We start from the raw sequence: 14,219 nt of genomic DNA on the forward strand, positions 1-14,219 counted from the left end.
CTTTTCTCTGTTTGTTAGTGCAGTACTGTGATGTTCTGGTCAAATTTATTATGTAAACATCAAGCTAGGGTCCTAAGATAAACCGTGAAATACCATTAGAACCTGGAGAATTATTGGAGAAATGATAGAAGAACAGTCTGTACTTGGAAGATAAACAAAACAAATTTTGAGCAGTGATTTTTAATTTTTTTTTTTTTTTTGCTTAGTTGTGAGTTTTCTGCATGTCAAAGAAGTAATTTTCTACAACTGAATCCTATAGTGGTATGGAAGGAAATGCAGTGGTTAAGACCATTTAAGACTTCTGCACTCAGAATGTTGTTTCAAAGGGTTGCAGAAAAACCTATGAAAAGTTTATAAAGCTAATTTCGGCTGCTTGCCGAGCTTTCAACATTTTCCAAGCTTCTTTATGGATGAGAAAGACTCAGGCATTTTCTTTTGTTGCTTTTAAGCTCAAATCAACTGCTATAGACAAGTTGAACACCTTGGATTAGCCTTCCCATAATTAGATCCGCAATTACTATTGATATAAACATAAAGAAGAACTGTTCATTTTCTCCCCGATCTCTGAGTGCATGTGGTTTGAAGGCTGCTGTCTGGCTTAATCTCCTACAGTGTCAGTTTATTTCGTGCGTCTGTTCTACAGCTCTGCTGCTGATGTCGCTGCCAGCTCTTTGGTACCGAGTTCAGCGCAGACACAAGCTCACTGAGCCCAGAGTCGGGTGTGATTCTTCTGTGTTTGCTTGATTTTCCACCAAAGTCCAAATGAAATGATTAATGGCAATGAAGGGCCGTGGCTTGTTTCTCAGCCCACAGGCTTCAGGGTCTGATCAAGTTGTTTGCGCAGACTAAACGGGAATGGGTGTGTAGGCGAACGCAGAGTTTGCAAATGGAATATGACGAACAGAAAGTGTCCTTGTTAATGTGGATTTTACTCTTATGTAATATGTGAAGCAAACTTGGATTAGTTTTGTTCTCTACTATTCCCCAGAGGTAATCACATTTTTAAATTTTCCTGCATGCATCAACAAGAAACAAAAAAAAAATTGCTCTGTCACATTCCACTGTGGGTAAGTATGAGCAGTATCAAACAAATATGACTTTACTGCAAGCTGCAATGCAATCCGACAAGCAGCTGCAGCTAAAATGGCAAAATAAGTTAATTCTGCATCTGACAGATAGAAACTAGTCTCAGAGTACCTTCAACTCAAACAAATATTACTAACAAGCATTAAAAAAAGAAATTATGTTTTCAAAATGTATTTTTGAAACATACGAGCACAAAAGCCACTATAATCTCTACCTTTAAGTATTCAGATGTTCTACATTTAACATTCTATGTTTGTTTTATCTTACTAAGCATAAAAAAACTTATTTGCTGCACGATCAACTATTTACATTGAAAACTGGGCTAATTAAATCACATGTTTTTTGACAAGCAATCAGAGGAAATTGATACTGATCTGTTTTGTTAGTCAATCACATAAAGTACTTTGAAGACAAAGAAAAAGAAAAGAATAATAATACAAACAGGAAATATTGGGAGTCAGTTTCTTAATATCTAGCAGTTGCTGTTAAGGATGTACTAAATGGCTTCCAGAAAGAATCTTAGGGGAAAAAATGTCAACTTACATATAAATATCCTAGTTATATAAAGACATTTCTGTGGTGACAATAAAGCCTATTTTGGTCTCAAAACAGCAGAATGCCCTTTAATTTAGACTCCTCAAAATTAAATCCATAGATTTATTGCAGCGCTCTAAAGCTTCATCACTGGCAGAGGGGTGATGAGAAATACCTCTGAGCACCTGCTCTCAGAAAGAAAAAAAAAAAAACATCTTGTGAATGGGCTTTAGTACCTGTTCACGTCACACTCCCTCCTCTTTTGCTGCACCACTATTAGCTCACCTTTCCATATGAAAGTCCTCCTAAGCCAGGTCGTCCAGGCAGCAGATGTTACGCTGGGCCGTTCAGGCCGAAAGCCTTGATCCAAGATGATTGGGCGTAATTATAGGCTGTAAGCTGATAGTGATGGAATAGGGAGTCCATTGAGATGTCAGTCCTCCTGGTGTTTCTGAATGCAGCCAGCCACTGTCACGGGTGCAGCCTGCACAACCCTGCAGGCTGATAAAATGAGGAGAGGTAAGGGATTTTAATAGGAGCACCTGGAGAAGTGAACTTGGTTAAACAGCGACAGGTTTGTAAGTGTTGGTTAGTGTAGGATGGAGACAACGTCACAGCACATATGTGTATATTGTAACAGATAGGTTCCTCCTTTTCACCATTCCTTCATTCCTTTTCCCCTACCTCCTTCCGTTCTTCTGTCCTTCTTCATTTCCTTCCTTTCAGGTAGTTCTCTCCAAGGCTGAACAACAGAAATTCAAAATGATTATATAAATATATGTTGCAATTTTTTTTTCAAGGATTTTGCATCTAGTTTAGCTTAAAGTAAAATGGTTGCTACTACATCTTTCAGTTTTGCTTTTCACATACACGAACTCATTGGGGGCTCGTTGAGAAACCTATAGTCCCAGATTTAAAAAAATAAAGAATGTCTATGTATGTTTTTAGTTCATGATTTCAGATCTAATAATTAGGACACTAATATCATTTCAAACTGTCCAAAAATCAAATGAGATTACTTTTATATAGAGATCTTACACTGAATTTTGAGTTTTAGGGAGTGGATTTTAGTTTTCACACTGTAGGAGGTATTTCTGATCTCTGTCTAAACAAGTGGAACGAATATACAACTAAACTTGTTGAACACTTTGTAAATTATTTACCTTTCAATTCTTAAACCTTTGAGTAAAACATGTTTCTGTTTGGTGTAGCCTCGCATAAACAAGACCTTAAAGTACTTCATATGCATCAGATTTGCCACCGGTGCAAATAAATCACTGTCTTTTTTAACTCCAAAGAAAACGTTGTTTTCCAAATGACTTTACGTATTCAGGCAGCGTGGAAGAGGAACAGAGAGACTGGGAGGCAAAGGGAAAACAAGGAAGAAATGTTGGAGAGAAGAGTAGAAAAAAAATCAGAGCAGCCTGGCTGTATGTTGGAAGGCACCTAATTGTCTACTGCAGCATGTAATGACAAGCTTACTTTGCATCAATCTTTCATTATTAGGAGCTATTTTTGTCTCCATGCAGGAGGCGAACAGATTCATCCTCTGCGTGGTGCTGAATGAGGAGGGCAACGGCGGTCTGTTCACCAACAGAACAGGAAGGACAGGAGCTAAACGTGATTTCATTTAAACCGGTGCCACAAAATGAAGTCAGGCTGCATTTTCAGGTAAAAAACATATGTACATATATAATAAATAGTCTTGTAAAAATTCACTTAGACAATAAATGAAAGAGATATTAAAATGTTTACCATAATGAATGAGGATAGGTTTTTGGCAATAAATCTTTGCATTTAAATTCTTTATCTGGTTTAAATATTACAGTATTTTGTACTCAACACACATTATAAAAGTAACCTACTGAGAGTATTTGAAATTTTGCTTATCATTTTCTCTTTGAGAACACTGCCCCCTATCTATAAACAATATATAGTGACTCGGTTATCTACGGCTTCAAAACATAAAATAGCATCTGAAAGAAGCTCATGTGACCTTTTAATTAAAATCTTGTGGAATTTTGTTTGTTCTTTGTTTTTTGTTGTTGGTGGTGGTTTTTTTGTGTGTGTGTTTTTTTTTGTTTGTTTTTTTTGTACTGCATGGCCTTGTGTATTGCTTTGGCTCATCAATAAACTATTACAATGAATCAGTGAAACAGTAAAATTCCTGTGAATGGCTGAGAATGAGAGAGCTGGGCTCTGTGCCAGGGATCAGGACTCGGGGAAATACAGAGGGAGAAAGAGAAGAGAGGCATCTGTGTGGATTTGACTCATCTCTGTGCTCCTAATAACCCCACTGGATGAAATATGCGTTGAGTGGAGATGATTACCTCTTTATCGCTGCTCTCTATACTTATCCCCCCCCCCCACGGTCTTCCTCTCTGCAGGTTGTAGCTCCTCTCCGGCTCTCATCCTCTCTTGAACGTATAAGCCTCAGTCTCAGTGATCCTGTTCGCTCCTCAACAGTCTTGAAGCGATTAGCTCTGCGAGCTCGTGCGGCTTCGCTTAAACACTTTCTTAACTTCTGATGGCAAAGTACATCAGATGCCACGAAAGTTTGCATTGAAAAGAGAGAGACAGACAGAAAGAAAAAAAAGTTAAACTTGGAACTTTCTGTAAGATCTAAGCATAAAATTTAAGACAATGACAGCAATGGCTCAGTGCAGCTGTAGGCATCTCTCTTCTACATCACTGTGGATACGTCTTGGCCCACTCTTTTTTTTTTTGACGCTAGAAAACTATATTTCACGTCTAGCCTCAGAAGTTGTATGTGGACATACAGACATTAAGGCATCCCTTTTCAATTAAATGTTTAACCCACTTTAATTGAACCTTGTTTTTATAACAATCCTGCGTTGGGTTTCTCAGACTTCTGTAAAGTGCCATGCAGCCGAACTGTGATGTCCCTGATGCGAGCGCAGATCATCGGGGCAGAGACTGTTTTCCCAGCTGTCTTTGGCACGCCAGGCATGAAGGAACGAGCAAGGAGTGACGGATCCGTATCCCTGAGGATTAGCATGCTGAAGACATCCTGGTGTTGAGCGGGATCGGATTTAAAAAGTACTTTGCTGATAATGACGCTGCTCTTTAAGACTGCAGACTACAGAGGTAGACATGCAGGACCAGAACCTTTTGAAAAGGAAATGATCAAAACACACTTTAAACTGGAAACCACCTGCTTCCTCCTGAAACAACTTGTCTGGCTTTTTATTATTTTTCTCCTCACTAACATATGCTCACTTAGAAAAGATTTTATCCCTTTACTGTGATCATGCTCTGTGTTTGGAAGCCTAAATCTGATATTGTGCTTTGCATTTCGTTTTGTTTTGCACCAAGTTAGTTTTGCAAGCCCACAGCAGTTCTTGTCTAGACATCTCAATCTGCAAAGATGCAGAGGCTGCCAGTAAGAGATGTTCATCTGCTACATTTATCTCTACAGGCATCAAAGGCCCCCCGACAGCAGCCTCCGTCACGCCACAGGTGGAGGATATGCTGTGAAAATAGCACTATTGTCAGCCCTTCGTACCATCTGCCTCACTTTCTCCAGACCCCCACCCCTCTCTTCTCTACTACAAAGGGCCGTCACCTCATAATGAACCCTGAGGGTGATTTAAAGTCCTGTTGGTATTGCAATGGCCAGAGACTGCAGGAATGATGGCAGTTTGTTGTGCTCTGTGCACAGATGGGATTTTTTTTTTTCACTGAAAGAATCAATGACACAGGCCTCATGTACAGTCTGGAAGGGTGGAGTATTTTCCAGTTGTGGAAAACAGAGCATGAAAATATGTCTGTCCCATTGTTTTAATGTTGTGTTGTTAATTCCTCCCTTCCTTATGTCCTTCCTTTTACCGTTCACCTGCTGGGTGTCACTCCCAGCTTGTGTCCCATTAGGGAGGCCACACCTCCCTAATGTCCTTCCTTGTTTGCTTTCTTTCGTCCTTGTGCCTTTAAATTTTTTTGGTGTTCTTCTTTCTTTTCTTCCTTCCTTCCTTTCTCTTGTTTGTTCTTAATGATATTCTTCTTCTTTCCCTCATATCTCATTTCAATTCTTCCTTTTTTATGAATATCTGCACTTCTGTTTTTCCTTCCTTCTTTCCCTTAATCATGTCTTTCCCCTTCTTCTTTCCTTCCTTGTGTGCTACCTTTCTTTCTTGTATACTTCCTTTTGTCCTTCTTTTCCTGTACTTCTTTCCTTCCTTTTGTCATTCTTTAGTTGCACACTTCCTTATGTCCGTTTCCCTTCTATTCATCCTTACTACCCCATCTTCTCCTGTTCTTCCACCAAGTTCCTGTTTTTTTCCAGTTACTTGCTATACATAAATTTTGCTAACAGTAATTTTATAATAAACTTTCAATTTTATACTTTAGCACGGCCTCTGGAAAGCTCCATGTGGAAAACTTTCTAAATATGACAGTAGAAACGTGTAGGGACCTCAAGTATTATTGAATAAGCTGTGCAGGGTGCGTGTGTGTGCTGCTACAGATAGTTGTTTGGCTCCTTTTAGTCACTAATTGTTTTCTGGATTCTGTCGATGAGTATTTTCTGAAAAGCGAAGCGAAGGTTTAATATTCTGCACCACTGGAGTGGATAATGGAAACATCAATAACAATGTCTTTAAAAAACATGCAGGTATACAGTATTTTGGGCACACAGAAACCTTTCGCAGTGATGGGAAGAAGAACATGAGTTCTGTTCTGGATGATCGTGTCGACTTTTGTGGCCCAAAGCCGCCCCGTGTCTCCGCCCGCGCTCTTCGTGTGAGCCGTTTATGAAAACGCTCCGTTCAGCATGAAGCCAGAGCGATTGTGTCTGCCTTTCTCACTTGGCTCTTTTCATCTCTCCATGCTGTCATTACGGTGGGTCACAGAGGTGAAAGGCACCAATTGGGGCAAAGCATGCTGGGATACATGCACTATGGGTCGCTCTCCCAACGGTGCTCCGAGCCCTTGAGGTTCGATGGCACATGTTGCTAGGGTACGCTGGCAGCTGCCTCAGCTTTGCATAGTAACTAACGTAAAGGAGAATTAGTTCTGGTCACACCCATGTAGGATGTTTATCACCTCTTGCATTGTAATTCTTCATCTGAATTCACATAGATGGTTCCTGGGGGTAATAATTTAACACTGTCTCAATTAAATTGTTTTCATATTTACAGGATTCTACAAAAGTTTTAAACCTCCTCATATTTCTTTTTTAAATTTTGACAACAAGCACTCAGACTTTAATTTATTGTCTTAATGTGATTGAATTTTGACTGCTACAAGTAGTCTCAAAAATTAGGACTATGGACTGCGCCATTGGTGAATGCTGGGTGTTGGGAGTTGGTTTGTTATCAGATAACATACCAACACAAAGTAGTACTTAATTGTGAATTGTTAAAAGGACAATTATTCAGAGATTAAAATTTGCACTGGGCACAAGGATGTTTATATCCACTCTTATTCTGATACCCCTAAATAAAATGCAATGCCACTAATTGCCCTCAAAAGTCCCCTACAAGGTGAATGAAGCTCACAGATCGGTAATTAAATTCCAGTATAAATATGGCTGTTCTGTAAAAACCTTAGATGTCTATTAGAGAACATTATTTAGCATAAAAGAGTGTTGTCAGTGTGACCTGACCTGGTATATTCAGGTCAGGTCATTAGGGAAAAACTTTTTTGATTTCTGAGGATCCACTCTGTCAGTGCCAATCAAGCTGAAAACTGTCCAATTTTGATCACTAACCAATTCCTCTGTGCATCTCTGTCTAAAACCATAAAATATATCTTTGACTAGAAGATTTACTCCTTCAGCTAGCATTGTTGGCCAAAAGCAGAAGTCCGTGACTTATTACAACAAAAAATTATAGAGGAGATTAAACTGAGACAACTGAAAGAAAATACTCAGAAAGATTAAACAAGTCAGAAACGCTTGGGCATGCAAGACGTTTAGTACCCTTCTGCCAGAGCCATTTGCTGTTGCAAATTTCTAACCCGTAATCTTTTTTTACCCTAGAAGATGCGTGAAAATGACTAGAAGAAAACAACAGTTTCACAAAACTTCAATGGCAGTTACAGTTAAAGTCCAACCTTGCCCTTTTTATAAGAATGGGGGGAAAGCAAACTTTTAAGGAAGTTGTAGCTAAAAAATTTCGTAACATAAAATGCACAATATATAAATAAATATTTATGTACATAGACACAAATCTCAAATGGAAAAGTGACAGACACGTTACCCTCACATAGGGATGAAAACATTTATGTTAAGGAATCTTGAAGACCTTCAAATTTCTCAACACCTATTCCTATTGTTGTCCTGCAGATGACCCTTTTAATTACCAGCGCAGTTGAAGTTCTGTTTTCACAGGAATGGTTTTCAAAATAATAAAAAAAAATTATAAGTAAAACAACATCAACCTCAATTTTAGAAAATGAAATTCTCAGAGAAGCTCTGAGGGAAAAGCCAATAGGCAGTAACATTGATTGTCGACTGGCCTTTATGGACATAAAGTGATCTTGTCTCCACAACAAACCGAGGTTCACACTGTGAGTGAAGCTGAGAAAAATATATAAAATGGTGCATCATGTACTACACTAGCCAGCTCATCAGGCATGCAGTCTCAGCTGGCATGGAGGCAATATGAAACACATAAACCCTTCCGATATTAATGACTCTGTCGAGCTGAAAGCCTCTGATGCTATTCGGAGATAGGCGTTAAATGTCCCTGAGTACTGAGAACACAACATTATGTGCATTCATATAAATATCCTCTCATCTCTGCGCAAGACGGCCTGTCCTTGAGTTCCCATGAAAATAATAAGAGGTGGGCCTCCTGTAACTCAATACCCAGATATTGCCTGCACTGGTGGCGCCGAGAGATGAAATGAAATCAGAACAAGGTGATGACAATGATGCCACTTGTGGTCGAGTTGCAGACTTGAGGATTCATTCCCTTCGTATTTTAGCTCCTCTCTAATTTCCAAATCTTGTTGTGAGCCTTTTTTTGGTGCTATGTGATTGTTTTAAGAATTGTTATGCTTCCAATAATCAAACACAGTTACAAATTGGTCTAAAAGCAATAGAACCAAGAAAAAGTAAGGAATTACAGCATTACAAGGCTCATAAATTATATTTGAAAAAATACAATTACTCTACAATGAGTTTCATCTTCTCCCAAACACTACAAACAGGTGTTTAATGCTCACTCTACAAAGTGAAGTAGAAATTCAAAATAATACACCCAAATTCTAGATCTCTGAGTAAGACTAACGGTATGAGACTGAATCTTGCCTTTATGAGACAAGGATTTTTGCCTCTGTCTTTTCAAGCAATCTTACTTTTCTCAAACAGATGAAGGATCCAAGGAATTAAACAGTTTATTTTATGCAAGAGTTGCCTTTGAAGCCATTATGAGCTATTCCCAATAGCCAGGGATCTAATCAAGTTGTGCGGCGAGCCAAGAGGCTGTCATCTCTGGGGGGGTCCCCAACTGTCCCTCAGTGCTTGGATCTGTCACACCTGTCACTGTCCTTTATAGAGGCAAAGAGGCAGCTCCCACTCTGGATCTTTGCTGATGAGACCAGTTATCAGCCCCTCAAGCGCCACTTCAATAACAAGGCTAGTGTCAGGTTCCCTCTTCAGCAACACACTACACATGGATGGGGTGCAATCAAAGGCCACTCTTAAACATTTGGGAAGATTGCCCCGACTTTAACCCTCTCCTGTCCTACTCCCAGGAGCCTGGAAACCCACAGCAGGCCAGTGTCCGATTTCTCTGCTGGTTTACCCTCTGAACTGTGTGGACGGATGGAGGAGCAGCTTAACCTCTTAGTGAGACCTCCAGGGAGAGGTAGCATTGGAGCTGGAAGGGCCCAAGAGATGGCTGATTTCATTATGTGGATGTTAGAAGTTGCCCTTTGTTGCCTGACTGTCCCTGTTGTTTACTGTGCAGGAATTCCCATTAAATGCTGTTAATGACTAATGTCAAGTTTAAGTACAGCTTGTTAAAACACTTAAAGAAACACCAAGTAGTTGCAAACAATTAAGAAAAACAGTTTAGAGTTTAAAAATCTACAAAAAAAAGTTGCATTTAATTCTCACTTTCATTTTGTCCAGTATTTTTTTAACAGAGACATATTTTGTCTGATTTCTGTTCTACATAACCAGAACATATCCTTTGACCTTCTCGTGAGAAACTGCTAAAGTATTTAAGCACATGTTGCAGACTTTGCTATTCAGCATCAACTGTGAACTCAAAAGACACAATTTGTGCTTCGTTTAACATGAACTGAATGCAGTTCTGCCTTATGACGGGTTGCCCACGTGACCAATTGGGCAACTGTAAACACGGTAGAGCCATAAGTAAAGCCAATACACAAATCATCAAAAAATGACAAAGCAAACTTCCGAAATTCCTTAAAACATATAAAAAAAATCAACATGTCCTTCAAATCAGCAGTTTTCAAAAATCAGGACCCACAGTCTTTCATGACTTAAATGCGTTCATGCTCCAGCACACCTGATTCAAATGATTGCATTTCCTCCTCATCAGCTCATCAAGTGACCCTGAAGCCCATTCATCTAAATCATGTGTGGCAGGAAGGAAACAACTAAAACATGCAGGACAGTGGGTCCTGATGACCAGGATTGGGAATGATTGCTTTACATTATACAAGTGAAGTGACCATAATTAAAGATATGGTCTTAAATCAAAATTTGAGTTCAGTTTTTGTAACCCTTTCTGATTTATCTCAACAAAAATACTCCATGTGTATGTGAGTGGTTCAGTCTCTGCCTCAAGCAAAAGAGCTAAGGTAACTTTAGCGGATGTAATGCAGGTACTGCTACAGCCAATTGCGAAGGAAGAGCTGAGACAAAATGCAAACCTGTCATTTTAATGGTGCATACCCCAACTCCTATGACCTTGGAGATAACCTTGGTTCAAATAGAGCTGCTTCTTTGCTGCATCAATAGGAGTCAGTAGACGTGTTTGGGCATTTGATCAGGATGTCTGATCAGGGTGGCTGGCTTTGGAGCTTTTCTGGGCACATCCCACTGGGATGGAGCACAGGTTAGAGCCAGAACCCACTGAAGGGACTATAAATAACATTTATGTTTTACCGTTAAGTTACAGTATATTACTACATGCTAAAATTCTACTTTTAAACAAAGTTTGCAAAAATTAATTCAGATTGGGTCATAAAAATAAATGGCTGCCATTGCCCAGGAAGCAATGCCATGGTCAATCATCACCCCTTCATGTTGCCAGTAAAACTTATTGGGTACCAAACATAACATTCTCCGATACTGTTAGGTCAGATTTTCCACAGCATGGGGAGAAAGATTTCTAAAACTCAGTCTTAAACTGGTTTTCTCTGTAAATTGAGACTTAAGAGAAGGAATTATTCAGAGGTGTTATATTTTCTCTGGAATCTTCACTCCTGACTTTTAAAGACATACATCATCAGTGCGGTAAACTAAGACAGGTTGCAAATTTTGGATTAAATTCTTGTGCGGCTCCGAAACACTCCTACCTCAGGTCTCCTTTACATGGTAGTGCCACTTACAGAGGCAATGAATACAACCCCGTGTCCCACGAGCCATAAAATCCCATGTCTAGGACATTTGCCATTTTGAGGTTAAGGCGATGGCCAAGGCAAACATCAGAACTACTCTCAACATTAGACATACGGAAGCAGCTGCAGCTGAAAATGTCATACAATATTTTCTCTTCTGTGCAGGAACAAATTATTTAAGATTTAAGTTTTTTTATTCAGATCACTTCAATGTAATATTATCCATCAATACCTTATGCTACCTAACAGGCCATGTAGCTAATATAAGAGAAGGTATCCTTACAAAAGTACTTATGAGTTGTTGTAAGAAGTACCTGAATGTACTTCGTTCGGATTTTTGTTTAATATACAGTATTAACTGTGTATAAATATAAAGGTAAATTTTTAGATGAGATGATCCTTTTACAAATACATATCTGAGGAATATGCAACTCTTTGCAAGTCCTCCGGAGTTGCCATGGTCCTATTGACTTCTTTTCTGATTAATACTGCCCGTGCTAGGCCTGTTAATTCCTGCTTTCATGAAGTTGCAGATGTTTTTTTGTGAAATTTTCTTTCCATGTTCAGATAGTGAATTCAACAAAACTGTTACATTTTCAAAGTTTAGGATATTGTTTTCTAACTTAACCCTGCCATTCACTGACAGCAGTTGATTGCACTGTATTTTATTCATGCAAGTCAAGGTACAGTGATTCAAAATTCAATTTACCTCCAACATTCTTTTTTTATTTTGAAAATTATGCATAGTTTTCCTTTGGCTTCACAATCGTGTATTACTTTGTACTGTTCTGTCACATAAAATCCTGATAAAATACTTTGATGTTTGTGATTTAATGTGACAATATATTAAAAAACAGCACAAGGTTTCTGAACAATTGTGTTCTTTAATTTTAGTTACATTTCTGCCACAACTCAATGCTAACTTAAAAGTATGCTCCTTATGTTGTCTTTAAAGTTGTCTTTTCTATAAATTTGGCTTCTTTACCAGAGGACAGTCAGATTCAATTAGCCTTAATCTGTTCTATTCTGAGAGCAGCAGTCCCTCATGTTTTGCTCATTTTTCCAGATCTGACTTTGTGTTCTGTCTTTTCCAAGTTAATCCACTCCACAATAAGCTGTCTATATGTGCATCTTTTTATGTGTGTGATGCATAAGAGAAGTGCTCCATTCACACTCTGTGAACTCCACTCCTCCTTCTCAAAGAGTGCTTTCACCAATAAACTGTAAGTGTGTCTTAGTCATAATTCATAACTCATTTACAGCCTGTCTCATAAGATCGGGACAACTCAAAATTTATGACTGGCCATTATTCTTATTAGGCTTGTAAAAGTAGGCATTAGCCCACACTAGTCATTTGTAAAATTCACTTTACCTAACAAGGGGCAGACTGGGGTTGAAAGAACAACTAAACTCAATCAGAGCTCCACAAGGTGATGGCAACATGCCCATCTCTATAACTAGTATGAAAAGCTTGAATATGAATATGGTGTCTGAGCTCCAGAGGGGCAAGGGATTCATTTTGGTAAGAAATCCCAGCATATAAATGTGATGTTTCTGATTGATAACATGAACAGCTGATTGCGTGAGAAGTATAAGACAACCAGCAGCACATGTCTGCATGTCAATTCAAACCCAATCCCACCTGCCAGTCATGATAAACGATGCGGGACGAAATAAAATAAACAAAACCGACTGCATCTAAATTCTACAATTGAATGGCCTGTTTGGATTCTGATTTTGCATGGCAGCTTTACGAAATCTAACTTGTCCCAGAGTTTGTGGGGGAAAAAACACAAGGACCAATGAGAAGTAGAGAGAATACAATCATGTGTCGCATGCTTTCCTTGTTTGATTTCTCCTATAGGACATGCTTCTCGCATGACCAGATAGTTTTCAGCTTCTGTCAGACAGCTGGGTCAAGCTCTGGTCATGCAGAGGCGGGAAGAGCATCAGGCACAGGAACTGCTTTGCATCCAGCAGCTGCTGTAATTCTGAATTTGATGGGTGAATGGGGGTAAGTCGTTCTCCTGCATAACCTCAAAAGGATACTTCTGATCTGAGTTCTGTGGAGGTATTATCAGTAATACTTCCTTCATTTCCAATTAAAAGATGTCATATAATAATAAATTGTTAGAAAAATTAATACATTTACAAAGAAATTTAATGGGCAACAGCTGGTGGGAAGAACCTCACGTTTAGCTCATTTTAACTGGAAACGTTCATATCCAAAGGATTCAACTCTGTTTTCGTAGATGCATTGAGAAATAAATCAACACCAAGTAGTGGGAAATTGTAAAATGAAAAAATACGTATGTATACTCAACATTTTTTTTTACAAAAGCAAAAATCTGGAAACTGCTGTGCTCATCTAATCTGCTCTTTTTATTCTGATACCCTGTGACGGAGGAGCCGTCACGAGCTCAGAGTAGGGCTTCAGTAAAGTTCGCGCACACATACATGCACATGCACACAATATCTGCACACCCGACATAACTTACTTTTTGGTTTCAGCTCAAACTGGCGCGGTTCGTGGTGGTTGCTCACACTGAGTTCCTGTCTCAGTAGTCAAGTTCATTCTAGCTTGTAGTTTCCAGAAACATTTTCCCGGTCCAGATAGTCAAGCCAAGCTATTTCCGGATTGAAGCGCACAGCGAGGGAAACACGTGCTGACGTAATAATTACATCATCAGGACGTTGTATTAATTGAAATTGATTGTTGTCATTCGGTTTCTTTTTTCAATGTTCTGATTATTTCTTTTTTTTTTTTTGTATGTGATAACAGTTTACTTGAGTTAGAAGTAATCGGGGTTTTTTGTCCTCTTATGGGCGTAGCCTGTGAAAAATGTTGTCAACGCCTTGTGTTTTATTCAAATTTAATTCAAAATTAAATTACTTTATTGACCCCATAGGGAAATTAAATCCAAAGTGAAATTAAACAGCATGATATAGTCAAGTGTTAATTATTGGACATAAAATAAAAGTGTCTAATCAGAATGTTTTTTTTTTTGCCATTCAGGTGTTAAAGTTTCATAAAAGTCCTT

This window comes from Xiphophorus maculatus, chromosome 10 (genome assembly GCF_002775205.1).
Source record: "Xiphophorus maculatus strain JP 163 A chromosome 10, X_maculatus-5.0-male, whole genome shotgun sequence".
NCBI classification, from domain to species: Eukaryota; Metazoa; Chordata; class Actinopteri; order Cyprinodontiformes; family Poeciliidae; genus Xiphophorus; species Xiphophorus maculatus.